The sequence below is a fragment of the Berghia stephanieae genome, chromosome 5 (assembly GCF_034508935.2).
Source record: "Berghia stephanieae isolate SIO BIC M18660-M18661 chromosome 5, UCSD_Bste_1.3, whole genome shotgun sequence".
Taxonomy (NCBI): domain Eukaryota; kingdom Metazoa; phylum Mollusca; class Gastropoda; order Nudibranchia; family Aeolidiidae; genus Berghia; species Berghia stephanieae.
The window spans coordinates 62701688-62726767 of NC_088364.1; the positions used below are offsets into that span (position 1 = coordinate 62701688).

At 36.5% G+C, this 25080-nt stretch overlaps 1 protein-coding gene across 1 annotated transcript in view; it reads right to left on the reverse strand.

Annotated features, from left to right (window-relative positions):
• The window catches only part of LOC144973989 (guanylate cyclase 32E-like), a 191424-nt gene that overhangs the window by 54371 nt on the left and 111973 nt on the right, over nt 1–25080 (reverse strand). Inside the window, exon 3 of the mRNA XM_078916877.1 lies at nt 16241–16319. The gene's annotated coding sequence lies outside the window, so the exon portion shown is untranslated. The remainder of the gene's footprint in view (nt 1–16240; nt 16320–25080) is intronic.

Here is a 25080-nt window from a genome sequence, read left to right on the forward strand (position 1 = left end):
AACAGCGTTGTCTCTATCCGAAAAAATTGTAATATCGCCTAACAGACGTCATGTGTAACATGTTAAGTGTTTCAAGTCCAGGGACCCTTTGTAAAGCGCTTTGAGCACGTTTAGTGGAAAATGCCCTATATAAAAACTCAATTATAGATTTTACCTGAAAATGGAAACGACATCAATATGGTCCAGACTTGTTAATTCCGGTGGTTTTTTTTCTCTTTTACTTACTTTCTTCACGTTGTCTGCGTTGTGTTTATATCAGTGACCGACCGACCTCTGTGAGGAACTTGTATTTCGTCGGCGGAGTCCACTAGATAAAAATGAAAACAAAACAAAAAACAAAAAAAACTAGAACTTTTTTTTATATTGATCTTTATATACCGCAATATCCACAAAATCTTTTTTTTTTTTTTTTTTTTTTGCTTTTTTTTTTTTTTTTTTTTTTTTAAACCTCAGGAATGGGAGATACCCAATGTTTGTTGTTGCTTTGCCAATTTAGAATTATCTCCGTCTTTTAAATACGACAATAAACAGGTATAGGTATATTGACCTTAAAAAAAAAAAAAAAAAATATTTGATATTGATCATAATATTATATAATATAATAAAATTAATAATTAATATAATAATAATAATAATAAATAATAATAATAATAATAATAATAATAATAATAATAATAAATAATAATAATAATAATAATAATAATAATAATAATAAATAATATAATAATAATAATAATAATAATAATAATAATAATAATAATAAATAATAATAATAATAATAATAATAATAATAATAATAATAATAATAATAATAATAATAATAATAATAATAATAATAATAATAATAATAATAATAATAATAATAATAATAATAATAATAATAATAATAATAATAATAATAATAATAATAATATAATAATAATAATAAATAATAATGATAATATATAAGACCCATTACAACAAATGTTTCACAATGCTCCAATCGCATATTGGGTAAATATAAAAAAGTAATCAATTAGAATAATGCAAAAGATATATGAACCTAGTACACTCAAAGAAGGAGCAAAAGTAAGTAAGTGAGACAAAGAAAACATCGCCGCCTCTGAATTTTGATATTAATCGTACAGTCAAATGCAATGCACTTTGACATATGGGGCACATGGAACGTGGCCCGAAGATGCACATATATACATACATATATACATACATATGCATACATACATATCACATACATGCACCTATGGTGTATGTTTAGTGACCGTACGTGCAATATCCACTAAATATGCTCAAAGCGCTTTACAAGGGGTCCCTGGTCAACATCAACATTTAACATGTAGGACGGGACATGACGCATGTTAGGCGATATTACAATTTTTCGGACAAAGACAACGCTGTTAACGGCCACATACTCATTTTACACCTGAGTACGGTGAGAGAATGTGACTAAAGAGCCTTTTCCAAGGAATCACTCCTCTAACCCAGGACCTTCCGATCCGAAAGCGAGTGTCATACCACTAGACCACATAGCCGCACATAACTTTTATACAGTGCATTATCCACTAAATGGGCTCGAGGCGTTTTACAAAGGGTCCAAGACCAACAGACCACGTAACATGTAGAATGAGACATAACGCCTGCTAGGCGATATTACACATTTTTATTGAGCTTTTTATCTAGCGCAATATCCACTAAAATGCTCAAAGCTCTTTACAAGGGGTCCCGACCAACAGACCACGTAACAAGTAGAATGAGACATAACGCCTGCTAGGCGATATTGCACATTTTCCGACAGAGACAACGTCGTTGGCGGCCAGGTACTCATTTTACACCTGAGTCAGGTGAGAGAATGTGAGTAAAGAGTCTTTTTCACGGACTCAACTATGCGCCAAGCTCGAACCCAGGACCCTCCGATCCGAAAGCGAGTGTCATACCATAAGACCATAATATAGTTGCATAAACACAGTTTGTGTGTCAGGTATAAATCTGCTTAATAGGTTGTAGAAGGAACGAAATTCACGTCGCCCAGGTCTTTGTTATTGCTTTAGCCAGCCATTTTTATGAGAAGGTCTCACTATATTCCATCAATCAGACTACATTCCAGGTTACACATTGTTTTGTGAGTCGATACCGTATAACTGGCTGGCGGATGCTTGAGAGTATATTGGCTAAACGCATAAGATCAATAGAGACCCTGCGATATGAAAACGACAAACTTAACAACATCCATCCATCTATTCATCCATCTATCCATCTATTCAACCATCTATCCATCCATCCAACCATCCATCCATTCATCCATACACAATCCATCCATCAATCCATCCAACCATCTACCCATCCCACCATCCATCCATCCAACCATCCAACCATCCAACCATCCATCCATCCATCCACCCATCCCACCATCCATCCATCCAACTATCCATCCATTTATCCATCCATCCACCAATCCATCCATCCACCAATCCATCCATCCATCCATCCATCTATCCATCCACCCATCCCACCATCCATCCATCCAATCATCAATCAGACCACCTACCCATCCACCCATCCCACCATCCATACAACCGTCCATCCATCCATCCATCCATCTATCCACCATCCATCCAATGTATCAATTCTAATTTCCCGATTTCTTGGGCTGAGATAACAAAACATGATATCCAACTTCCTCCACAGCGAGGATGCTGACGTCACGTGACCAAATATAAAAGTCGAACCACATTCAAAGCACGTACGAGCACTTATTCCAAAAGCTACAGAAACAAAAATCTTCTTATTTTTAAACACATTTTTAATGACTTTATTAGTAATTTGACATTAACCGTCTAGGACATGGGGTCTCCGTGTGCTGACTAGATATCGTTTTTTGGTTTTGGGCAGAATCATTTCTGGCCAGCATGGCACAGTAATAGGGTCTTTACTTCGTACACAAAAGGTATTGAGTTCGATCGTAAACGAATGTCGCCATCGTTAACTTATCTATAGTGAGAACTTGGCTAAGAAACTCAGAACATTGCTAACAACTGAACACAGAATCCAAGGTTGTGCAGCATTGTGAGTCATGACAAAAAAAATATGTTTTTTCGCATTTTTCTCCAAAACAACTTTTTGGCACTTAGGGGCTTTTTTGAACTAACCCATTCTTAGTTCATGACGGTGAATAAATCTTTGTTAAGATAAAAGTGCCTGATCTATATGTGCAACATGCGATAATTTCCACCCAGGATCAATAAAGATAATATAAAATATACTTTATTCCTCCAAAATATTGGAAATTCGTTTACAGACGTGGCATGCATGAACATGTATAAACACAAAGTTGAGAATTTATGGCGACAATGTATATCTTATTAATTTCATTTAGGGGAGCAGCGTGGTTCAGCGGTACGGTCTTTGCTTCGTACCTGAAAGGAACCGAGTTCGATCACCCGCCGCTGCGTTGTGTGTCCTTGAGCAAGTAAATTCGCCCTAGGTCAATTTGCGCGCTGCACTGCGACTGACGCCTGTTTTGTTCCAGTCTTCCCTTGCAATGGGCCCTAGAGACAAATTTCCCCTATGGGATGAATAAAGCGAAGTTTTTTAAAATGCATTTATATTAAAAATCTCGTCTTTAAAACAGGGATAGACGTCAGGTCCCTTTACGTGTACACCGTGTGCTCCACCAACTGAGCTATCGGGATCTCCCCCCCCCCCCCCCCCCCCCCGACACCTTCAAGAAGACGATAAACGTTAAGGTTACAAATAGTATGTGTGTAGATATCATTTTATCTGAAGGGCAGAATTGATTGCCAGATAAGGTTTGAATGAAGTTCCGTCAATGCGCGGCGTGGGATGTTTGAGGGAAGGGCGGGGGGGGAAGGGAAGAGATGACTATATGATGTCAAAAATGAAATTAAGAGGGATATTTTTACCAGTACCCCCGGGGAGGATTATCACTTCTGGGATTGTTGGTTTTTATTCTCTTCGTGGGAATAGCGTAGACTATGACTGACCTACTTTCAACTACAAACATAAAAATAAACAAATATTGGATGGATGAATGGGGAAGAGTGGTGAGCGAGTATTGGGAAATTTTTTGATTTGTTTAATCTGAGATTACTTCATCAGAGGTTGCTCGCAGTTTAGAAGAAGAAGAAGAAGAAGAAGAAGAAGAAGAAGAAGAAGAAGAAGAAGAAGAAGAAGAAGAAGAAGAAGAAGAAGAAGAAGAAGAAGCAGTAGTTAAGCGTTCTTGCCAAGATTAAGGTCATATAAATCGATTAATAAATTTTTTGAGGACTAGTTTTCTGGCCAACATTTTAAATCTTGTCTTTCCAGAGTACGGCAGTATAATTGGTTCTGAAAGAGTTCAAAATGAATCTATTATTTTTTTAAGCCGAAAGACAAGACTTTGCATTTTCCTTTACTCACTTTATGCCTTAGAGCTATTATTCAAACTCAATAACGTACCAGTTTAAAGGTAGTGATCCATTTGCAAAGCTAAAACACTTTTAGTCCATAAAATTAGGTGTTCACGTGTACACTAGATAATGTTCTAAAACCGTTAGTTGACAAACACCTTTTATGTGTGGTGTTTTTTTTCTGTACAGCACTTAATGGCATCACGTCATTTTCAAACCGTTATGTCGTAACTTCTCTGAAAAAACATATTTTTGAAATATTGGTAAGAACACTCGTCCGTAAAATATCGATAGATTATAATGGGGTCCTTTCTTGTGGAAAACTCTCAAAACTTGAAAATTGCTTGAAAGGATATAGGGAAGTCCCAGTTTTTAAAATTTTGCTTCAAAGGTGAATGACGGTCGTTTGAATTGATCGATAACTGAAGAACGATTTTCTTGCCAAAATGTTTATAATGGTTTTTGTAAGATTACGACAGCATATGGCAACCTTGACCTTCCGTTTTCTCTCTCTTTCTAATTATTTGTTTTCTCTCCATTGAGGGAAAGATTTTCGCGTCTTTAGTTATTCTTATTCACCTATTGAGCATAGAATTACATGCTTGCTAAAAGCTACGTTTTAACAAGGTCATGGATATTCCCCCTTGCGGACAGTAGTAGAGATTTACTTTGGGTAACCACGCCATAAGTCGGACTTTAAGCTTTGCGTCATACGTCATCAATCGTCATTAAGCTTTGGGTAAAATGTCATCAATCGGTCTTTAAGGTTTTTGTAATACGTAATTAATCAGTCATTCGGCTTTGCGTAATACGTCATCAATTCTGTCAAACTGTGCAATACGTCATCAATTCTGTCAAACTGTGCAATACGTCATCAAAAGTCTTTAGGCACTGTGTCATACGCCATCATTGGTCTTTAGGATTTGCGTAATACGTCATCAATTGTCTTTAGGCTTTGCCTAAAATGTCATCATTCGGTCTTTTTTAAGCTTTGCGTAATACGTCATTTATCGGTCACGTTTTACTTTATGCGTCACCAATCTATCTAAAATGCTTACACACCACGTCATCTGTCTGTCAGTCATATATTTCTATTTAACTTACTTGTATTTTAATAGAACCGAAGAGGAACGTATGTGTTAAATACTTATAATTTATATTCTCTTTTTACACGCACAGCACATAACACTGACAACAAAAATTATCCACCAAACTGATGTTCTCTAAAGAAGCTGATGATGATGATGATGATGATAATGATGCTGATGCTGCTGCTAATGATGATGATGATGATGATGATGATGATGATGATGATGATGATGATGATGATGATGATGATGATAGCGGAAATCGTTGTATTCCTCCTTGAACAGTTCCTCCCTAACCCAAACAGACTGACAAATTAAATAATTATTACAGGTGTACAAACACAGCCACAAAAATACAGATGTCAGGACAGAAGTGAAACGCAGTAATGTGGGATAAACTAAGTTGAATGGAAAGGCTTACATGCAATAGGATTCAATAGTCTGATGTCACGTTCGCCTTGCAGCCAGCAGTTTGGTTCTAAACAAAGAAAATCGGTACTTTGTGTTCTTCATGCTGGCTAGAACATTTTTCACATGTCATGTGATCAGAATGTATAAAATTAATCAAAACATGATTAGAATTATACTGCTTTTCTCCTATTAATACACTTTTATGCTCGTCGGAGAAGTACTTCATAACGGAGATTATGGCGTCCGCCATTGTTCCGATAGTTACTATGCGTCATTACGAGGGAAGTGACGTCACGACGGTTGATCCCTATTTGTGTACTCGAAATATCAACAATTCCGTTCAAATAATATAAATAACCGGTCAGAGTAATACGGATGTTCTGAAGGAATCTGCCGTGCTCTCAATATATATATATATATATATATATATATATATATATATATATATATATATATATATATATATATTATAATAAAAATGATAATAATAATAATAATAATAAAGAGTAGAAGAAAAAGATAATCTATTCATCTTTATATTTTGAATTAAATATTTCAATTGAATTGAGAATCTAATCTGCTCGAATAAAAAAATAAAAAATATATTTTGCTGTCCTTACCAATGACTTCAAAATAAAACATTCAAAAATGTTTTGTTTCATTCAACACGTGCGGAAACCCACAACAAGCTTCCACGCTGCATGTCAACGGTCATCTAAAAATAAAAAACAAAATCAACACATTTTAAATATTTTGGCCACGAATTCTCATTATTCAAAAATCTCGATCGTTAAAAATGGCCTTCACCTTGTGTTGTCAAAAACGCTCAAATCTGATGATGGCTTCCATGAAGTCTTCAAAGGAGGTCTCGGGATTGAGTGCAGGCAGAATTCTTGTATGCTCCCCCCCCCTGCCCTCGCCCCTTTCTTATTTCTGTACCTGTCAACTTCTTTTAATTTTTCTTCTTTTTTTTTTGTTATTGTGTCTCTGAACGAAAAACGTCAACAGGCATGAATATCTTACAGATGTGGAACCAGGACGGACGGGCAGATGATTTTTTCCCCCCTTGTGGACGCATTGATGTAATCAGGAAATAGATTGGACGTGACGCTTTAATGACATCATAGAAATAAAAAGAGAGATAGATGAGAGTTTTAAAAAAAAAGAACTTTAATATGTAACTCATCGCTCGAAACAGTATTAAATCGGGACAGTTTCAGTTAGATGTTTGAATGTTTGAATGTTTGCTGGAAGCGGTGGCAAGGAAATGTCTATGTACAAAAATATATATATAAACAGCTTCCAACGCATAATAATAAATGATAAAATTAGAAAATTTAATTAATAACAAAACAAAACTCCCATGCTTATTATTGACACGTGAATTTTTAGTCTTGTATGTATTTTAAAAGCTAAAACTGTCCCATCAAGAGCATTTTAAATGAATTTCTAAGGGGTCGATGGTTTCTGTGAATGAACAACTGTTGTAAAACAAGAATACTCAATAGATAGTTTGCACTTGGCTAAAAAGCTCAAAACTTTGCCATATCGAAATATAACGATCCAACACACAAAATTAAACGTTTATAGTGTGGTTCATATAGTTTAGTGAGAATTACTCTTAAACGTGGATGGAAAAAAAAAACCCAAAAAAAAAACAATAACAAAGACCGGAATGACGTCAACTTCATTCTGTCTATACTGGAATACCAGTCCCCTACGTAAGAGTTCTTGAACGTATGACTCTAGTCCATCATCAAGGGAGTGAATCACGTCCCAAACGCATCTTCTCGATAGAGTCTCAGGTAAACAAACAATTTTTGAAAAGGTCAAATTCCTGACCTTTTCTAATCCATCTATGTTTGGATTGACCTTCGTCGAGTTCAGTTCATGTCGAGGAGATTGGCGTGTACGACCTACGTTCATCAAACGTTCATCAGAAATTTGAACTTTTCAGAACTAAAAGCTTTTGATGTCAACACCTGCGTTACTAATGACATCCCCTTTGTTTTATAATCAATTGTATTTGATGAAAATAAGGGCTGACATTAAAAAGAACTACGCTGTCGTACGTACTCTGGACAAACACATATTTAAAAATTTGGCCAGAAAACTCGTCCTTCAACTATCAATCGATTTAAATGACTCCCATCTCGCCAAAAATTCCCAAACTCGGGACTTCGGCGAAGATCGCCGAAGTCCCGGTTTGAGAGTTTTTGCAAAATGAGAGTCATTTAAATCGATCAATATTGAAGGATGAGTTTTCTTGCCAAATTTTAAAATATTACGTGTTTTTGTTTTCCAGAATACGACAGTACGGACGGTGCTTGGTAACTAAACAAATGAATACTCATAATCACACATAGACATAAGCAAAAACACCCACAAACCAAAATAAATTAAATTTTAAAAAAAATAAGATAGAAAGATCACAGAAATAAATGTCTCGTATTTTTTTTCACGCATCGATTCAAATCAGTAATTCGATCGGAATAAAATCGAAATTGACAAATAGAATTTAGAGACAACAAAAAAAAAAAACAACATATTATTCGGACAAGTCATGTTATATCTTTCAGTGTGCCACCATATTCTGTAAGATTTTTTTTTTAAAATCAACTCGTACGGTATTTAAAATTTGGCCAGAGAGCTCGCTCTTCGCATATCGATCCATTAAAAAGAACCTAATCTTGGCACTAAAAAAAAACAACAACAAAAAAACAAACAAAAAAAACCCCCAAAAAAACCACAACCCCCATCCCCAAATAAAAAACAAACAAACAGCAATAGCAAAAAACAATTCTCAAACCTGGGACGTCAGAAGCTTTCGACAAGCTGGGGATCATTTTACCAGAACGATAACTGGAGAACAGGGTTTTTGGGCCAAAATGGTATTGTTTTTTTTTCTGTTGTTGTTTTGTTTTGTTTTTGTTTGCTTGTTTGTTTTGTTTTTGTTTGTTTGTTTTCTTTTTTTTGGGGGAGGGTGGGGGGGGGGGAGTAGTCTATTTTTTTGTTCTTAGCGTACGGAGTGAATATGATAAAGAAAAGATGTCAATGTGTTATCACTTACAGGCCTCGTGTCCGATCTACATGTCATGTGTTGCTGTTGGTCAGGGACCCCATGTAAAACGCTTTGAGCACGTTTAGTGGATATTGCGCTATATAAAAGCTCATTTTAAATCCTGACCGTGAGTCGTGAGTATTTACAAACCTTCGTGAATTTAATTAAATTTCACCCAAACACAGACGATGATTCTGTTGAAAGGGAAAAGCAATCCTGCTCTTTGTCTGGGAAGAGAAACACGCATTTAAAGTTTTGGCCAGAAAACTCGTCCTTCAAATATCCATCGATTAAAAGGTCCCTCATCTTGTCTAAAACTATCAAATCTGGGACTTCGAAAAGTCTTCTTTTGTAATCCCAGGGAATAGAGTTTTTTAGCCAAGATGAGGGTCATTTTAATCGACCGATATTTGAAGGACGAGTTTTCTGCCCTAAATTTTAAGTACGTGTTTTTTCACAGTAAGGAAGGAATAGTGAATTATAGAGTGTTTATCAACCTGATGAGTGGTGATGACTTAACGAACTACTGATGGGGGTGGAGTGGAATCCCCTCTGTAAACCTGCCCGACAAGACCACAAACCCTTGTAAAAACGTACAGGATCTAAGTAAGAGAAACATAGTTGCGGTGAATGTTGATGGTATGGGCTTACAAAAATACTCACTTGTTCTAACCGCCACGTAAGAAGAAGACACAATATCATTAATAAATGGAGTGTATGAAACTAGGTGCACATATTTTCAGGTCTGGTAGCCGAACGCAATTAAGGGCTTGATTTAACATTGTTGTAAAGGACGACATTTTGAATTGGTTTGAGAGCATTGCCGTTATTACAATGGACCCAAAGTAATTTAGCTTATCAGACATGAAAATAAGTATACGTCATAATATGTGACGTCATAAAACAATGCCAGACACAGAGAGAAATAAAAGAAAATAATTCATCCCCCAAAAATCAGCCACATTTCAGGATTGAACCTCAAACCGGGATCGATCTCCTTCTACAAGGATGTAATACAATTTTATTTAAGAGAGATATTGACCAGGTACTCATTTCACATCTGAGTATGGTGAGACCTAATTTTGAGCCGTCAGAGAGAGGGGTGGGGTGGATCCAAGCCAGGATCCTACAAATAAAAAGCCGAGTGTCAAACCGCTAGACCACGCTACGGCTAAATCCTATACGTGTGGCTATGTTATGACACCAGCCTTTGCACAAGAAGGTCCAGGGTTCGAGTCTTGCTCTGAGCGCCGAATAGTTGGGTCATTGAAAAAGAAAAACCCTTACTTACATTCTCCCAGCATACTCAGGTGTAAAATGAGTACCTGATCGTTAACAGCTTTGTCTCTGTCGATCATCATCATATCATATCTTGTCGCGCCAGTGAGTCAGCCAGTCCCGGGCAGTCTGGTTGCATTCCCTCAGGTCAGCATTGGTGCAGTGAGGTCCCAGCGAGCATTCGGACAGGATGTGGTCCATGGTCTGTCTGGGGTGACCGCATGGGCATTCAGTGCCCGGTGAGATTTTCCATTTAAAGAGGTTGGTGGCGGTGTTTCCCACCTTTGCTCTCGCTCTGTTCAACGCCACCCAGTCTTTTCTCTTGAGGTCTGTGTCTGCTGGGAGCTTTTCTGTTGGGGGCTGGAGGGCATCGTTTGCTGTCTTGTCCCATTCTACCCATTTGTCCAGGCGGAAGAATGCTGAGTGATCTGGGTGAAGGCTCTCTACTGTGAGGAAGCTATTCCTTGATTTGAGCCTGCTTTTGGGACAATTGTGGTTATGAAGGGGGTGTCTCTGGTCCATTTCCTGTTTGTATTTTTGTATTTGGGCATGAGTTTCCCTCCGGATGTGTGGTGGGGCTATTCCTGCTGCACGGTAGATAACGCTATTTAATCATCATTTCTCGTCCTACATGTTAAGTGTGACTGTTGGCTTGGGACCCCTTTTAAAGCGCGTTAAACACGTTTAGTGGATATTTCTCTTTATAAATGTTCAATTATTTATTGAATGTTAAAGTTTAAAATGTGTATTTCATAAACACCTCGCGTTATGCCATATTGGTTTTGATAGATACTCTTTTATAGGTGAGGTATACACAGGAGTGAAATAACATTATGCACCAAACAGACTGCACGACCTATAACACCTGACTTGTTTTGTTAACCTATCAGATAATGGCATCTTAATGACAAATCCCATTTTCCATGGTGAATATAAATTCGGGGGTGGGGGGGGGGGAGGATGGGATTGTTTTTCTTTAACCACTTAACAAACGTAATGTTGAAAAGCGCGTATTTAAAAATTTGGCCAGAAAACTCTTCCCTCAAATATCAACTGATTTAATTGACCCTCATCTTGTTAAAATTAAACAGACAGTAAAGATTGTTTGGTACCCTTTGTTTAGGACGCTAGTCTGTAGCAAAGTACTTTTGTTCCAAACCTAACCGGGGAATGGAGTCGGACAATAAAGTTCGACTGCATTTGGGATCGATACAGATGCCTTTGCGTGAAGCAGGTAATCTACCAACTGAGCTATTCGACACCTCAATAGGATTCAATAGTCTGATGTCTCGTCCGCCCAGCAACCAGCCGCTTGGTTCTAAACAAAGAAAATCGGTACTCTTATTCATGCTTGCTAGAACGTTTTCATGTCATGTGATCAAAATGTATAAAAGTCAAAACATGATCAGATTTATAATGTTTTGTTTTTCTCCCCGATACACTTGTATGCTCGTCGGAGAAATATTTCATAAGGGCGTCCGCCATCGTTCCGATAGTTTAGAAGCAGTTACTAAGTTACTATGCGTCATAACGAGGGAAGTGACGTCACGACTATTGAAGCCTATTCCTTCAGATGTATTTTCCGTACAACACCAACAATAACGTGTCAAAGATTTCTTTGTCTCGTTTTCCATTTAAACGAATAAACCATTTCCTTATGTCAATAGAAATAGAATATTTTAAAAATAAAACAGTTCACGTGAACTTTAACACAGCAGTGTCGAAATTTGGCTTTTCCTCAAATCACCAAAACAGATCTGTCGTACGCTGGAAAATCACAAATTAAAAAATTTGGCCAGAAATTTCGTCCTTCAAATATCGATCGTTTTAAATGACGCCCATCTTGTCAAAAACTCTCAAACGTGAGACTTAAGGAAGACTTCGCAAAGTCCCAGGTTTGAGAGTATAAATAACCAAGATGAGGGTCATTTAAATCGAACGATATGATTTGAAGGACGAGTTTTCTGGCCAAATTTTTAAATATGAGTTTTTCCAGAGTAGGCCAGAGATAGTGTTTTAAATTTGATTCTATTTATAGTAACACTAGATCACCTGTTTCTTTCCTTGGTAATGGGAGTATAATGAAACCCATGATGATTGGAGGGAGCGGGGAGAGGGGGGGGGGGGGAAGCTTGAAGGTAATGAACAAAAATGAATATAACAGGCTTTGAAAAAAAGAAAAACCTCAAAAACCTCTGATCACGGACGTTTCTGGGTCAAAATCCTTCTTCAGCCAATAACTAAAAAAAAAAAAAAAATTAAAACATTAAAACATCACTGAATAGCTATACAGACCCTGTCTGTCTAAAATTTAAGTGATGTTTTCTTTTCTTTTTTTTCTTTTTTTCTTATTCTTTTTCTTTTTTTTTCTTTTTCTTTTTTTTTTTTTTTTTTGCTTATCTTATTGGCTGAAGAAGGGAACGTTCCATGTCTGGTACTTTTTCCCCCTCTTTTTCAAAGCTGTTAAATTCCTATTTTTTCATTACTTTTTTACAGCCCACAACTTGAGGCAGCTTGGCATCGTTTTGGATAACGCATGGCGTTGTTGAATATATAAATTGGAAATATTTGGAACATATGGTGTGGCAACTTTCAGATACCGGAGCTGTAAACAGCCAGAGTGAACTATTTCCAAAATAAATAGTGGATGAAAATGATTGAAGAGTGGTTTTCAAAAACTCGCTAACTCCGTTTTTTTTGGGGTTTTTTGTTTGTTAATTTTGAGATATTGAGGATTATTTCCCCTAAAAGTCTCATTCGGTCTATTATTTTATCACATTCAAACCTCAAATTCACACAAATCAAGGGAAAGCCTTGTGTCAGTTGACGCTTGAATAAAGTTTACATTTCAATTTATCTCATGGATGGAAAGTCTCAAAAAAGAAGAAAAATCGACTTAACGAGTTTTGGAAAACCAACCTTCAATTATAGTCAGTCATATAAATAAAACAGTGGGGTGGGGTGATATGAGGGGGGGGGGGTGAAAATTTAGGTGGAAAGTGGGAGGGGAATGAAGAGGGTCGGGGGTGCTAAAATATAAATTGCAAATGTTTGGAGCATATGGCTGTCACATATCGGAGCTATGGAGAAGTGAAGTGGATGAAGAAGACAATAGAGAATATAAACTAGAACCATATTGCGTGCTTTACAAGTGGTCCCAAGCCAACAGCAATACTTATCATGTGGGATAAGATATGACGCCTGTTACAGTTGGGCGACATTACAACTTCTTTCCGACTGAGAAAACGCTGTTAACGGCCAGATACTCATTTGAAAGTTGAGTTCAGTTAGAAAACGTGGGAAAAGAGCCTTTCCAAGGACTCAACTATGGGCCGTTCAGAGGAGTACTTGAACCCTGGACCACACGACAGACTTTCGCCGATGGAAGTTGAATTCGATACCGTAAAGATACGACACCATAGTCAAAGCTCGAGTTCAACTCTCATCGCTGCAACGTGTTTTAGTCTCTATAGTTTTCTGGCCGCTCTATATAAACTTCATATTAATAATAATAATAATATTTAAAAAAATAAATAAATAAAAGAAAAAACAAATTAATAATAATAATAATAATAATAATAATAATAATAATAATAATAATAATAATAATAATAATAATAATAATAATAATAATAATAATAATAATAATAATAATAATAATTAATAATAATAATAATAATAATAATAATAATAATAATAATAATAATAATAATAATAATAATAATAATTGACTCTCATAGAGTGCACGGTATCCTCAATAATGAGGCTCTTTGTGCTTTAAATTGCATCAACACAAAACAATATTTAAAGTATCTACATGACAACAACAAAAAATGTTTTCAGGGATTTCTTGAAAACAGACAATGATATTCTTCCCATTCTCAACATAAGTACTTTCTCCACTCATTTTTGGAGCAGAATCTATTAAAAACATCATGTTCAAAAATATCAAAAGTCGTTCAGAAAAAAACGCTGAAAGGACGGGACATTATTAGGGTACCAATTAATTTTTTAAAAATAGCACGTATTTTAGATTTTGGCCAGAAAAATCGTCCTTAAACTATCGATCGATGATTATGACCCTAATTTTGCTAAAGGCTGTCATGGCTGGGACTTTCACAAAGTCATCATCAAGTCCCGGGTTTTGGAGTTTTGGACGGGATGAGGGAAAGTTTTATCGATTGCTATGCGGATATGTTGTCTGGTGGCATGACACTCGGTTTCGGATCGGAAGGTCCTGGGTTCGAGCCTTGCTCGGTGTATAGTTGAGTCCTTAGAAAAGACTCTTTACTCAGATTCTCTCACCATACTCAGGTGTAAAATGAGTACCTGGCCGCCAACAACGTTGTTTCTGTCGGGGAAAAAATTTGTAATATCGCCTCACAGGCGTCATGTCATGTTCTACATTATGTTATGTGTTGCTGTTGGACAAGGACCTTTTGTAAAGCGCTTTAAGCATGTTTAGTTGATATTGCACTATATACCAAAAAAAAAAAAAATCTCAAAAGCTCTAGGAAAAATTTAATCGATCGTTCTTTAAACGACGAGTTTTCTTGTCGAAATTAAAAAATAAACACGTTTGTTTTCATAGTTCGCCAGAATAAAAATTCCTTACTTTCAAAACATCACAGTGGAATTTCATCCTTTATCTGTTTAAACATTTCATCTCCTCGCCAAGTAAAAACAAACAGACAGAAAAGCCAAAACAACAAACAGTACATCTTTTAACCAGTTAACTGCTGTACAATCGAAAGTCACGCATTTAAAAATTTGGTCAGAAAACTCGTCCTTTCAAATTATGTCGATCGATTTAAATGACACTCCTCTTGGCAAAAACTCTCAAACCTTATACTTCTCCTTATACTCTTAAAGAAGGCATCGCGAAGTCCCAGGTTTGAGGGTTTTAACCAAGATGAGGATCATTTATATCGATTGATATTAGAAAGGGGAGTTTTCTGGCCAAAATTTAAATGTGTGTCTTTCTAAACTTAAACCTGAGCTTTTATATAGCGCAATAACCACAAAACGTCACTCTCCTCTATGGTTTTTATTAGACCGCCAGTTGGGTGTTTAATCCTCACTGAAGTCCCTCTAAAAGACAATAGATAGTATGCAGATGACGTCACTCAGGTCTTTGTTATTGTTTTTTTGACTCCGCGTTTATGAGTAATGCTCACTGAACTGTATTAACCCGACTATAAACGTTCATGGATACACACCATTTTGTGTGTTGGTCCGTTATACTTCCGGATGGCAATGTTATGAGCTTCTTAGCCAAGTGCATACTATCTATACGTGTTAAGGGTTTCTTCACATAACTGTGCCTAATGGTACGATTCATTTGGCGGGCAGAACAGTATGTATTTTACCTATAAATTGAGCTTTTATATAGTGCAATATCCACTCAACGTGCTCGAAGCGATTTACAAAAAGCCTGGACAACAGCACCATTTAATATGTAGGACGGGGCATGACGCCTTTTAGGCGATATTAGAATTTTTGTTCGGACAGAGACAACGCTGTTAACGGCTAGGTACTCATTTTACACCTGACTACGATGAGACAATGTGAGTAAAGAACCTTTTCCAAGGACTCACTGTGCGCCAAAGGAGGCTCGAACCCAGCACCTTCCCATCCTAAAGCGAGCGTCATACCATTAGGCCACATAGCCGCACACATACCTATACGCATGACGTCAATCCAATCCAAAATAAACTTTCTTTCGCATGTTTTGATATAAGAAAATGAAAACCTGCAACGTTAAAACACGATTCCCTGTTTTGTTTATGGAGGATGTAAACAAATTAATGTAAACAAATTAATGTAAACATCCCTCGGGATGTTAATGAAAGAATAAATCCTTGATTAACTAATCTACCCTTCTGTCGAAAAAAAATACATATTTAAAAATTTGGCCAGAAAACTCGTCCTTCAGCTTTGTTGGATTTGACTCGAGTCCTCCATGAGTTGGGGCTCAGAAACTGATTAAAATGATTTACCTGAGGACGCTGCATCCAGTAATCAGCTGTTCTGTGCTTTGTTTACAGTTGTTATATTTATCATCTACTGGTTTTGACACTGAGGAAAAAGAAAGCGAATTTTATAATGCTGATATGTATTTACTTCCAATAAGCTATTAATATGACAAAATATGCGGTTGTATTTATTGTTCAACGTGAAAGAAGAAGCAAGAAAGACAATTACAGGATATTAATCCTCCCATGAAATCAGTCTGCTTATACGGAGAAGGAGAAGAAGGAGGGGGAGGAGGATGGGGGAGAGGATGAGGAGGAGCTAGAGGAGTAGAAGGAGGAGGAGGAGGAGGAGGAGGAGGAGATGGAGGAGGAGGAGGTAGAGGAGGAGGAGGGGGAGAGTAAAACCAGATTGACGACTAAATATTTGGAATACATCGAAATATTAAGTCTTCGATCGGTTTTTTTATTAATATATATTTGTTGTTGTTGTTGTTGTTGTTGTTGTTGTTGGCTGAAGAAGGGGTTTGAGTCCAAAACATTCCGTGTTTGGTATTTTGTTCGTTGGGTAAGCTGTTATTTTCAATTTTGTCAATTACTTTTTACAGTGGAATAATAACAGCTGATTGAACAGCTCTGATTGTGGTTCTGTTCCTTTGCGAGGCGACAGGTGAATGTATTCTTTGTTTATAATATATATGATAATGACAGCGACCCCCAATGAGATCAGGGTTACCAATTCTATGATAACATGTCACCATTGGTCAGTTAACAGGACTTGGAAATGACCACTGGGTTAGGAAATGACGTCACCTCTGTCTCCAGTTTCTGTATTCATGGTGCATTGCTTTGTTTTCGTATGATTTTTTTCTCCCTGATTCGACATTATTCTTTTCCATAGTTCTCTCTACTCTGTTCCTCTCTCTCTCTCTCTCTCTCTCTCTCTCTCTCTCTCTCTCTCTCTCTCTCTCTCTCTTTCTCTCCTTTATATCTATCTATCTATCTATCTATCTACCTCTCTCTCTCTATCTATCTATCTATCTAATATTTCCTTTTGCTAACACTTTGTGAGGATAATATTCCAATACCCATTCTATGCTTTTAGCTTAATCTCGATTTTTTAAAATCTACTTTTATTGTAAGGCATAAAATGTCACAGTGTCCCTCCCATTCAATGAAGACAAAAAACCCACACTTTCTAATCTAAGCAAATCTTCCATTGAAATAAACACAGCTGGTGTAAATAATTCATGGACAACCAGCTATTCAGCAGGATATAAATTTAGATTAAAGGAATGCATGTTAGATTAACAAATAGATAGAATGCGATTGCAGGTAGGTTGTGGTTGATTTTTTTGTTTGTTTTTTTTTTTTGTTTTTGGTTTTTTGTTGCTTTGTTTTGTTTTGTTTTGTTTTTTTTTTTTTTGTTTTTTTGTCAAACGGATGTGTTTATCACCCTTGATTTGTTGATTCAAATGAATACGTGACTCAGGAGGTCAGAATGGTGGGAAAGATGTGACCAGATGATAATTGAATGTATATCATTGGAATAAACACAACTGGAACATATCGTAGCCATCGTAAAGTTATAGCCTGACACTGACCAAAAAATGACATCAAAAGGCCAGTCTTTGACCACAAAAGAAAACAAATCGTGAGCTGTATTCAATAGTTCAACCAATGGGACCAATGCTTCCATGAGCACTCTTAACGACAACTCACTAGGCGGTGTAAAAAAACAAATAATGACGTCAAAATGCCAGTCTTTTTCGATTTCAGTGTCAGGCTATAACTTAAGAATGGCTACGAACAGATCCCTGGACAAATAATCGAGCCAGCAGCGTTGGAATATATGGATAGAATGAAGTTGACGTCAATCGAGTTATTGTTTTTTTGTTTGTTTTTTTTTTGCCATCCGCGTTTATGAGTAATTCTCACTAAATTGTATTAACCAGACTATAAAAGTTTAAGGTTACATATAGATAGTATGCAGATGACGTCACTCAGGCCTTTGTTATGGTTTTTGCCATCCGTGTTTGTGAGTTGTTCTCACTAAACTGTTTTAACCAGACTATAAAAGTTCATGGTTACACAGAGTTTGTGTGTTGGTCCGTTATACTTCCGGATAGCAATGTTGTGAGCTTCTTAACCAAGCGCATACTATCTATAGATAGTGTGCGCTTGGATAAGAAACTCACTACATTGCCATCCGAAAAAATACGGGAAAGATTATTAACCCCCAATACGATTCAATAGTCTGATGTCACGCCGCCAGGCAACGGCGGCCATCTTGGCTCTAAACAAAGAAAATCATTACTTTTTATTCTTCATGCTGGCTAGAACTTTTCATATGTCTTGTGATCAGAATGTGTAAAAGTCAAAACATGATCAAATTTATGTGTTTTTTCCCTCTAGATACGCTTTTATGCTCGCCGGGGAAATATTTCATACGGCGTCCGCCATTGTTCCGATAGTTTAGAGCCAGTGTTACTAAGTTACCATGCGTCATAAGGAAGGAAGTGACGTCACGACTGTTGAAGAGTATTTGCTCACTTTGGATAACATAGTGATGATTCCTGTTGACATCAGACATCTTGTTTGATGAATTATCTATATTTCACTGTCGAATGCCTAGGCGACGATAATATCTTATGATGTCGTGGCGGAAGGGCATACATTCTAACTAATTTAAGAAAAAAAACACACAAAAACGAGCTTTTATATAGTGCAATATTCACTTAACGTGCTCAAAGCGCTTTAGAAAGAATCCTTGACCAACAGCAACACGTAGCATGTACAACGAGACATGAAGCCTGTTAGGCAATATTGCAATTTTCCCGACAGAGACAACAGTGTTAACGGCCAGGTACACTTGAGTACGGTGAGAGAATGTGGATAAAGAGCCTTTTCCAAGGTCTCAAATATGAGGTTCGAACCCAGGACCTTCCGATCCGAAAGCGAATGTCATACGACAAGACCACATAGCCGCACACAGCTTTGGAATCTCTGAGATATACAATTCCTTACATCATCAGTGTAATAAACAAAAATAAATATATAACAGCTTAAAAAAAAAAGAACAAAATACAAAACAAGGAATGTTTTGGGCTCAACAACAAAACAAAACGCAATGAAGACATAAATACGTAGGGTAGCAGGGCTCATCGGTACGGTCTTTGCTCCGTACCTGAAAGGTACCGAGTTCGGTTACTCTCTACGCCGTGTCTCCTTGAACAAGTCACATCGCCCTAGCTCAATTTGCGGCGCTGCACTGCGGCTGACGCCTGGGTTATCCCAGTCTTCCCTTGGAATAAAATCTAAAGACAAATTTCCCCTATGGGATGAATAATGGGATTTTTTAACGAGATCGAGGACACAGAAAATGCTCCGCACGTTCTCCTTGTATAATTTAAACATTTTGATCTGCTTTTTAAAGCATTGTATTTATGTTTTCATTGTCTTTTTTTTTTTTTTGGTGAATAGAAGGGTTTTGGTCCCGAAACGTTAGGTGTTTGGTTTTTTGTTCTTTAATGAAGCCATTATATTCATTTTTTGTTGATTACATTTTACAGTCCACAGCTTCTAGTAACTGTGTGTCACTACATCATCAGCAATCGGTCAGATGGTAGTAGTAGTAGTAGTAGTAGTAGTAGTAGTAGTAGTAGTAGTAGTAGTAGGAGTAGTAGTAGTAGGAGTAGTAGTAGTAGTAGTAGTAGTAGTGGTAGTAGTAGTAGTAGTAGTAGTAGTAGTAGTAGTAGTAGTAGTAATAGTAGTAGTAGTAGTAGTAGTAGTAGTAGTAGTAGTAGTAGTAGTAGTAGTAGTAGTAGTAGTAGGAGTAGTAGTAGTAGTAGTAGTAGTAGTAGTAGTAGTAGTAGTAGTAGTAGTAGTAGTTGTTGTTGTTGTTGTTGTTGTACTAGTAGTAGTAGTAGTAGTAGTTGTTGTTGTTGTTGTACTAGTAGTAGTAGTAGTAGTAGTAGTAGTAGTAGTAGTAGTAGTAGTAGTAGTAGTAGTAGTAGTAGTAGTAGTAGTAGTAGTAGTAGTAGTAGTAGTAGTAGTACAGAGTAGTAGTATAGTAGTAGTAGTATAGTAGTAGTAGTAGTAGTAGTAGAGTATAGTAGTAGTAGTAGTAGTAGTAGTAGTAGTATATAGTATGTAGTAGTAGTAGTTAGTAGCAGTTAGTAGTAGTAGTAGTTGTAGTAGTAGTAGTAGTAGATAGTAGTAGTAGTAGTAGTAGTAATAGTAGTAGTAGTAGTAGTTAGTAGTAGTAGTAGTAGTAGTAGTAGTAGTAGTAGTAGTAGTAGTGTGTGTTTGTTGTACTAGTAGTATAAGTAGTAGATAGTAGTAGTATAGTAGTAAGTATAGTAGTAGTAGATTGTAGTAGTAGTATAGTGGTAGATAGTAGTAGTAAGTAGTAGTGTAGTAGTAGTGAGTAGTAGTAAGTAGTAGTTGTTGTTGTTGTGTTGTTGTGTATAGGTAGTAGTAGTAGTAGTAGTGTAGTAGTAGTAGTAGTAGTAGTTTTAGTGGTAGTTAGTAATAGTAGTAGTAGTGTAGTAGTAGTAGTAGTAGTAGTAGTAGTAGTAGTAGTAGTGTAGTAGTATAGTAATAGTAGTAGTAGTAGTAGTTGTTGTTTGTTGTTGTACTAGTAGTAGTAGTAGTAGTAGTGTAGTAATAGTGTTAGTAGTAGTAAGTAGTAGTAAGTAGTAGTAGTATAGTAGTAGTAGTAGTAGTAGTAGTAGTATGTATTGTTGTTGTTGTACTTAGTATAGTAGTAGTAGTAGTAGTAGTAGTAGTAGTAGTAGTAGTAGTAGTAGTAGTATATAGTATGTAGTAGATAGTAGTATAGTAGTAGTATGTAGTAGTAGTAGTTAGTACAGAGTAGTAGTAGTAGTTGTAGTAGTAGTTAGTAGTAGTAGTAGTAGTAGTAGTAGTAGTAGTATAGTAGTATAGTAGTAGTAGTAGTAGTAGTAGTAGTAGTAGTAGTAGTAGTTTGTTGTTGTTGTTGTTGTTGTACTAGTAGTAGTAGTAGTAGTAGTAGTAGTTAGTAGTAGTAGTAGTGTAGTAGTAGTAGTAGTATGTAGTAGTAGTAGTAGTAGTATAGTAGTAGTAGTATAGTAGTAGTTAGTAGTAGTAGTAGTAGTAGTAGTAGTAGTAGTTAGTAGTAGTAGTAGTAGTAGTATATAGTATATGTAGTAGTAGTAGTAGTATAGTAGTAGTAGTAGTAGTAGTAGTAGTAGTATAGTAGTAGCAGTAGAGTAGTAGTAGTAGTAGTAGTAGTAGTAGTAGTAGTAGTAGTAGTAGTATAGTAGTAGTAGTATAGTAGTAGTAGTAGTAGTAGTAGTAGTAGTAGTTGTTGTTGTTGTTGTTGTTGTTGTTGTTGTGTATAGTAGTAGTAGTAGTAGTAGTAGTATAGTAGTAGTAGTAGTAGTAGTATGGTAGTATAGTATAGTGTAGTAGTAGTAGTAGTAGTAGTAGTAGTAGTAGTAGTAGTAGTAGTAGTAGTAGTAGTAGTTGTTGTTTTATGTACTATAGTAGTAGTAGTATGTAGTAGTATAGTGTAGTATAGTAGTATAGTAGTATAGTAGTAGTAGTAGTAGTAGTAGTAGTAGTAGTAGTATTAGTAGTAGTTGTTGTTGTACTAGTAGTAGTAGTAGTAGTATAGTAGTAGAGTAGTAGTAGTAGTAGTAGTAGTAGTAGTAGTAGTGTAGTAGTAAGTGTGTATAGTAGTAGTAGTAGTAGTAGTAGTAGTAGTAGTAGTAGTAGTAGTAGTAGTAGTAGTAGTAGTGTTGTTGTTGTTGTTGTTACTAGTAGTATAGTAGTAGTAGTAGTAGTAGAGTAGTAGTAGTAGTAGTAGTAGTAGTAGGGATAGTAGTAGTAGTGAGTGTAGTAGTAATGTGGTAGTAGTAGTAGTAGTGTATAGTGTATATAGTAGTAGTATAGTAGTAGTTGTTGTGTTGTTGTGTTGTATAGTAGTAGTAGTAGTATGGTAGTGTAGTGTATAGTAGTAGTAGTAGTATAGTAGTAGTAGTAGTATAGTAGTAGTAGTAGTAGAGTGTAGTAGTAAGTAGTAGTAGTAGTAGTAGTAGTAGTAGTAGTAGTAGTAGTAGTAGTAGTAGTAGTAGTAGTAGTAGTAGTCAGTAGTAGTAGTGTAGTATAGTAGTAGTAGTAGTAGTAGTAGTAGTAGTAGTAGTAGTATAGTAGTGTTAGTTGTGTATAGTAGTTGTAGTAGTAGTAGTATAGTAGTATAGTAGTAGTAAGTAGTAGTAGTATAGTATAGTGTTGTTAGTTAGTAGTTAGTAGTTAGTAGTTAGTATGTATGTAGTAGTAGTAGTAGTAAGTAGTGATGAGTAGTATAGTAGTAGTATGTTGTTGTTGTGTACTAGATGTAGTAGTAGTAGTAGTAGTAAGATAGATAGTAGTAGTAGTAGTATAGTAGTTAGTAGTAGTAGTAGTAGTAGTAGTAGTAGTAGTAGTTATATAGTAGTAGTATAGATTTAGTTGTTGTACTAGTAGTATGTAGTAGTAGTAGTAGTAGTAGTAGTAGTAGTAGTAGTAGTAGTAGTAGTAGTAGTAGTAGTAGTAGTATAGTATAGTAGTAGTATGTAGTAGTATAGTAGTATGTAGTAGTAGTATGTAGTTAGTAGTAGTAGTGTAGTAGTATGTAGTAGTAGTAGTAGTAGTAGTAGTAGTAGTAGTAGTATAGTAGTTAGTTAGTAGTATAGTAGTAGTATAGTAGTAGTAGTAGTATTGTGTTGTTTGTGTAGTAAGTAGTAGTAGTAGTAGTTGTAGTAAGTATTAGTAGTAGTAGTAGTAGTATTAGTAGTAGTAGTAGTAGTAGTTGTTGTTGTTGTTGTACTAGTAGTAGTAGTAGTATGGTAGTAATAATAGTGTAGTATAGTAGTAGTAGTAGTAGTAGTAGTAGTAGTAGTAGTATGTAGTAGTAGTAGTATTAGTAGTAGTTGTTGTTGTACTAGTAGTAGTAGTAGTAGTAGTAGTAGTAGTAGTAGTAGTAGTAGTAGTAGTAGTAGTAGTAGTAGTAGTAGTAGTAGTAGTATGTAGTAGTAGTAGTAGGTAGTAGTAATAGTGGTAGTAGTAGTAGTAGTAGTAGTAGTAGTAGTAGTAGTAGTAGTAGTAGTAGTAGTAGTAGTAGTGTTGTTGTTGTTGTTGTGTGTACTAGTAGTAGTAGTAGTAGTGTAGTAGTAGTAGTGGTAGTAGTAGTAGTAGTAGCAGTAGTAGTAGTAGTAGTAGTAGTAGTAGTAGTAGTAGTTGAAGTAGTAGCAGGATCACTCCGATAAAAGTAAGCATGAAATTCGATTTTGTTCTAGGACCCTGTGTTAAGTGGCCTCCCTTGAATGTTATTCCGTTTCTTCTTCTATCGACTAGCATTTGTTCTATTTCATAGGCGAGCAACCCTTTCAATTTTCGCCCCCCCCCCCCCCCCCTCCCCCATCCCATTTGTGGTACTCTCTCCCATCACATCTGAGATGCTCGGATTCGTTGACAACTTTCAAATCTTGCTTAAGGTTTTATCTTTTGCGTGATATGTTGCTATACGATTGTCATATGTGTTGCTGTTACATTGAATTCGTATCACTTTTCCATCTACAATTGATTTGATTTTTGTTGTTTTGCCGACGAACGGCTTTCATCCCGAAAGGTTCCGTGTTTGATAGTTTGTTCTTTTTTGAAGCTGTTGTAGTCATTTTTGTTTATATATAAACTTGAGCCTTTATAGAGCGCAATATTCATTAAACGTGCTCAAAGCGCTTTACAAATGGTTCCTGATCAACAGCAACACGTAACGTGTAGAACAAGGCATGACGCCTGTTAGGCGATATTGCAATTTTTCCGACAGAGATGACGATGTTACCGACCAGGTACTCATTTTACACATGACTACGGTGAGATAATGTGAGTAAAGAGCCTTTTCCAAGGACTCAACTATGCGCCGAGCGAGGCTCGAACCCAAGACCGTTCGAGCCGAAAGCGAGTGTCATACCACTAGACCATATAACAGTAGATCTAGTTCGTCCCTCCCAACAACTTAACACACTTTGGTTTTTTTCCCCATCAGTATTAGTGACCTTATTTATTTTCATCATCATTACGGTAACTAATTCCCAATTCATGAAGTGTCTCCCCCAAGGATCTAAAACTGGCTTGGGTGGGATTAAGGGATAATCCACTCTAAATCTGTTTTATCGGGGAAGGTTCCTTATCGGTGTGTTGTCTGTTTTAGCCTGATGGTGTCACGACTCTTGTATGAGCCAGTTATACAACTCAAAAAATTCAATTAGAACGAAAATAGCAATGACGAAATGACAACAACAACAAAAAACAGCAACAACAAGAATAAATAAACAGTTTAAAAGTGAAAAAAATCATTTGAAATCATGACAGACGCCTAGGCACATCTAGTGTCAGGAATTACGCGAAATCCTAACAGACGCCTCGGCATGTCTAGTGTCGGGAATCACGTGAAATCCTAACAGACGCCTCGGCATGTCTAGTGTCGGGAATCACGTGAAATCCTAACAGACGCCTAAGCGCATAGTGTCGGGAATCACGTGAAATCCTAAAAGACGCCTAGGCACGTCTAATGTCGGGAATCACGTGAAATCCTAACAGACGCCTAAGCGCATAGTGTCGGGAATCACGTGAAATCCTAAAAGACGCCTAAGCACAAAGTGTCGGAAATCACGTGAAATCCTAACAGACGCCTAAGCGCATAGTGTCGGAACTCACGTGAAATCCTAACAGACGCCTAAGCACATAGTGTCGGAAATAAATGTGAACTTCCGTATTGTAGGGCCTGACGAGAAGTGTCAACAACTTCCCATTCATCTATTTGCAATTAAGGGGGTTCCGAT